This window comes from Seriola lalandi, unplaced genomic scaffold (genome assembly GCF_002814215.2).
Source record: "Seriola lalandi dorsalis isolate HSWRI2012SDOR001 ecotype SW California unplaced genomic scaffold, Sedor1 jcf7180002054795, whole genome shotgun sequence".
NCBI classification, from domain to species: domain Eukaryota; kingdom Metazoa; phylum Chordata; class Actinopteri; order Carangiformes; family Carangidae; genus Seriola; species Seriola lalandi.
This window is the reverse complement of record NW_019525348.1, coordinates 2123485-2129057: the sequence shown is the minus strand read 5'-3', so window position 1 is coordinate 2129057 and position 5573 is coordinate 2123485. Positions and strand designations below refer to the sequence as shown.

The 5573-nt window shown below is 41.2% G+C and overlaps 1 pseudogene; it reads left to right on the top strand.

Annotated features, from left to right (window-relative positions):
- Positions 1-1440: 1440 nt before the first annotated feature.
- On the top strand, positions 1441-3105 carry LOC147817969 (GLH-binding kinase 1-like; annotated as a pseudogene).
- Positions 3106-5573: the final 2468 nt, after the last annotated feature.

The following is a 5573-nucleotide window of genomic DNA, read 5'->3' as shown; positions in this document are numbered from 1 at the left end:
AAAACTACTGCCCTTCAGCTAACGTTCTGTTAACTTAATGAAATAATATGAATATATATAAATATAAATATATTAAAAAAAAGAAATAAGAAAAAAAACTAGACTCATCCTACAGTTAGACGTCTATGACCCCCAATCAGGGTCAAAAAGATTTAGAGTTTGTAAAGTGATGTTCACAAATAACTTCTGTGTCTGTAGTAAATTAACCTTTGTAAACCTGTAAAATACATCTGCATGGGAAATCCAACTTTATGTGTGTGTAGAAAAGATTTGTATTTGTATTTGTGTGCGTGTGTGTGTGTGTAATTCAAAAAACATCAGTGGCATTATGTAAACAAACTGGCAAAAAAAATGTATTCAGTGAAAGTGGAAAATAATATAAATGTACAATATTTCTTATATATAATATATTGTTTTTTGTGTTTTTTTTTCTTCATAAAAACCAACTGTTCTTGTGTCTCAGATACATGGGCCAGACGTGGCCATCAAACAGACCGGGGGGGTCTGGCACCAAGTAGTTCCTAGAGCACCTCCTCTTTTTGCATTCTTCATATGGGATGGAGATAAAGTAACGTTGGTTCAGCACGTCGATCAATGGTCCATAGGTGTAAAGCAGGAAGCCCTCCACAATAAGGATGTGAGTCTCCTCCTCCTTATGGTCAGACCTTGGAACGATCTCAGTATCCAGGGTGTTATTATACACAAACTGCCATCTAGTGTAATGTTTTAAGGACGCACAGGGTTAATGGAGTCTTCCAGCTGTCTTTGGGATGGAACTGATGCTGAGCTGTGCCATCAAGAGTTCTCTATGCTTTATACTTTGTACATTGTGCTATGCTGGTCAGTTTGCCTTCACCTGAGCACACTTCAACACCTACATGTGTTTGTTATCAAAGTTTCCATGAAGACATTCAGCATTTTGAAAAGCATTTGTTGTGGTGGTACGACATCAAGGTCAGATTCAGACAGCTGTTGTGAATCAGATAAAAGAGGCAAGAAAACTGAACACACACAAACAAGGTAATGAGGAGTAACTAAGTATATTTACTCAAGTACAGTACTTGCTTGAACTATACTATACTAAGTATCAACATTTTATGCTACTTTACATGTCAACTCAGGGTTTTCCTCCATTACATTTATCTAACAGTTGAAACTATTACTTATTTTGCAGATTAAGAGTTTGAAAAATTGCTTTATCGATCAAAGTACATTTTTCTAGAAATATGTACCCAATATATGATTTACAAAACAAGTATGTTATTTGTAACTGAGTATTTTTAGACAGTGGGATTGATTCATTCACTGTAGTAAATGATGTAGCTTTTGATCATGTTTTTTCCTCATTCAGTCTATTCTGTGCTTCTCAAATACCACTCACTGAAATGGACATGATGCCATGTTCAGTATTAGACAAATTCTTCCTCATGTTGTTGTAGAATGGTAACCAGTTGTAAATTTACATGAGCACAATGAATGCTTCAGTTACATTTGTGCACGCTGTGTGGACTGAATGATCCCCCGCTGACTCCATGTTGTCGCTAACCTTCACATGTTCCTCCTCGTCTCCTCATGTACCGCTTCTCTCTCAGCAGTGACGGCCGGAGACAAAAGAGAAGAGAGTTCTGAGGAGCGGAGGAGTGACATATTGTGCGGCAGCACAAATCGCTACCTCATCCAGAACTTCACCGGAGAAGGAAGCTTTTAGTGTGGCTGCCAAGAGTGTGAATTTAATCACATCACAGGACGTGGCCCTCAAGATCCTGAAAACTGAGACTTCTAAAAGAGAGATAGAGCATTTAATTTGTTTTGATGATTACGTTTTTTTTCACATCTTCTTACATATCAAATGAACTGCTGACTCAATGCTGCGATTTCCTATTTTCTCCACAGATCAATATACTCGAGATTGTGAGCGTACTTGACTCAGTCAAGAAAAACGTGGTTCGGTGCCTTGAGACGTTCAAATACAACGAACATACCTGTCTCGTGTTTGAGTTTGAGTCTTTTTCAACTGTGTGTAGAACGTAACTGTGAGTGACTGTCTCTCTGTGAGACCCGACCAATAGCATGCCAGGTAAAAACCGTGTGGCTTTGATCAGCCAGTGATGGCGACATACTCAGCCAGCTGAGAAAGTTACATACTGAAGTAACACAACTGTGTTTCCACTGGATCTTTTCAAGCTTGCACCCTGGACAGTTGTATATCTAACCATCTGAATTGGGTCCTATGTCTCTGCAGGTGCTGACAGCCATCCAATATCATGCTCACAAACCACCCAAGTGAGTCCTTCACAGTGAAACTCATAGATTTTTTGCTTGGCCTTCTCGACAACCTTTCAGCCTCTGGGTTCCAGGTAGATTTAATCTGCAACGCTTGCAGTTGTGTATTCATGCTGTAAGCAGAGATTGTGTCTATCTTCAATACACATGCTGAATGTCACAATGCACTTAACAGCTCTTGTGATTCTTGTACGTAACACACAGGGCACCGGAGGTCATCCTGGGCCTCCCCATTTCTGAGGCCATAGACACGTGGGGTCTCGGCTGTGTATTCATGTTCTTGTACCTCAGCAAACACTGTTTCCAATCCACTGCGAGTACTATTCAGTAAGTAACCAAACATGTCTAGATTTAAATGTTACATTCTGCTCCAGACACATGCCCAAACCCGACAAGGGGGCTTGATGCAGGATGTCGGCTGATGTGGTTCTTTATAAATTCACCCACAAATTCTTTAAGGAGAAGCAGCACTGGGACAATTCAAGATGGTGGTTTAAGCTATTTTAACCTTGTTCAGCTGTTCACAATTTTTTTTTATATCCCAATTAGACAAGAACTCTTTTAAAAAATGTTTAACACATTCAGGAAGAAGTATCTAACCTACATTTTTTTGTCCCTGTAGACATCAACAGAACAGCAGCTTGCCACTGGTACACCACAGTACAGAGGGGGACTTTTAGACGCCTGGATGACCTGATAGAGCATTTGTCAGCCTGCTGAGACGCCTTCTATCCAGGGAGGAGGATCACTCCAGAGAAGGCTCTCACACACCCCTTCGTCACGATGGCCCATCTTGAGGATGAGAAAGACATCAGTTTGTAGTAAGTGACTGTGTGTTTTGGTTTGAGTGGGGTTGGAGAGTTACATGACTGGATTATTGGAGTAATTTGTTCACTGAATGAGTGATCTATTCATCTACTGCCATGTTTTATTCAGTGTCACAGATTCTTTTGAGAAAATGCTGGTTCGTTCAAAATGACGACTTGGCGGAGGAGGCACCTCCACCGTCTCCTGAGGGTGAGACTGAGGAGGGACCCAAAGGTGAAAAGCCTTCAGTCATACCTCATTCTAATGACGCAGGCTCAGCCCTATGTATTAAAATCATACTTCACCCATCTGAGAGAGGCTGTGGAAGACACAGCTGGTAGCCAAGACCCAGCCTGTCCAGCTGAGGAGGCATCAACCAATGCTGGATCCACTGAGGAGGTTCCACTTCCTGAAGTTAAGAGAAGCCGGCTGAGGAGGACCCGGAAATTCTTTGGCAGGACAATAAGGACTTTGTTTGGAATGAAAAAAGACACCATGCCTGTTTGTTTTATTCACCAATGTTGCTAAATGTTAGCAACCCAAATCAGCTAAGTGTCTTATTACATTATTCCCATTATTACTTTTTATGACCAAATAGCTGCAAAACTAATGACATTCCCATCAGCCTCAGCTTGTCTTTCCTGCTAAATTCTTTCCTCTAGCCATTGCGCTGTTACTGTGCAGGTCAACAGTCTTATGTCATGAGCATGCATACTTGTAGATAGTCGATTTGAAATCTAGTCAAATGTATACAAGGCAAAAACACTATTCCTAGTGCTATTCTCGAGGAAAAATCTATGTGGAAAATTAAGTTTCTCTCATCTCTTATCCCAGTTACAGAAACCAGGTTTTTCATATACATGACATTTAAGAAATCTGTGTACTGGAGAAAGCCTTCTGTAACGCAGGTGCTGAAGTGGATGGAAAGCTACTGGTACATTCACAACATTTAAATCATTACAGTATATATACAATTTGATTTAAAATCATCTCTGTCACAGCCTGCACTTCCTGGTTCAGTTGGTTAATTGACTCTGCCACGCCCCCCGCTCCACTCTGCTCCACTGCAATCAGGACAATCACACACACCTGCTACTTACCTGCACACACACCTGATTCCCACTGACTCATCCCATCTCCCGTCGCCGACTCAGCCCGTCGTAGATTCTCCTTCATCGCCTGTTCCCCCGGTAAACGACCTGTCCTTCTGAACCCAACCTTGAGACTTTGCCCTGCGTTTTTTGGTTTCTGTCTGTGGATTTTGGTTGTTGAACTGCTGCAGCGCTTTGAAAGTGAGTCTCTGTATTCTGCTGTTTCCCCATGGAGAAACGTTGAGTTTTTGCCTGTGCCATTTACTGCTCAATTCCCTCCTGCCCATATCATTACCCGTGGTGAATATTAAAAGATACTAGAAAATTCGTGGAGAAATTTTGAATGTACCCGCCTGCTAGATTCTGTACAAAGGGTGTTACTTTCAGTTTAATTCATGTCGTAGAGACTCATCCTGACACTGACCTCAGTCACTGCGGGTCTCCCTCAAAAAGCCATTTGAAGCTGTTGCAACTGGCCAAAATAACCTCGCACTGATGGTTTCAAACCCAAATATGTCCCCACAACCACAGCAAGACATGAATACACACATGTACATACCCTAACAGAAGATGATCTGCGATAAAGCTGTACCACTATATCCCCATATAGATGGTAGAATATTTTTCTACCTGGTTGAGACTCTTATTTTGAAGAGTATCGAAACGGTAAAATGGTGTTTGTGTGTGTCTGTCAATGTGTGTGTGTTTATTGTCATGTGCTGCAGTAGAGCCGTCTATCATAGAGCCTCCAAAAAGCTTGTGTTACCAGGCTGAGACACTTCTACAGTTAATGTCCATATGGTGGTGATGGAGTTTGTGTGTCTTTCAGTGTATGTGTGTGCGTGTCGTTGGGAGATACTGTTTGTCACTGGCGACTGTGACCACCAGGTGGAGGAGGGAAACACAATCCCCTCTGTCTCTGTAGGCAGATAACAGCTTTTAAGATGGAACCTGTGTTTTAAAATGGGATATCTGACAGAAAGCTACAAGTCCTATTGGAAAGATCACCTCACCACAAAGCTAAAATCTCAATCTTTTCGCCTTTTATCGTCATTTACGTTGTCATGGGTCGGTCTGGGTTTTCTCAAAGCTGCTAGTTACGCGCAGAAATTTCGATACGTAAGATGAATAAGACGAATAAGTATGCAGAATAAGCTAATGCATTGCAGGCCCATAATTTTAATATATATATATATATTATTATTGAACATCTTTTGCAAGTTTTTGTGTTTTGTAATCTGGATAATTTTCCAAAATGGCCAAATTTGTAACTAGTGAGGTACCTGTCATTAGCAGTCTGATGGTTTGTGAGGGAGGCCTGAATTAATGTTCTCTCAGATTGGCTGCTATTCGTACATCTCTATCCCTACACATCTCTTTAATCAACAAGGT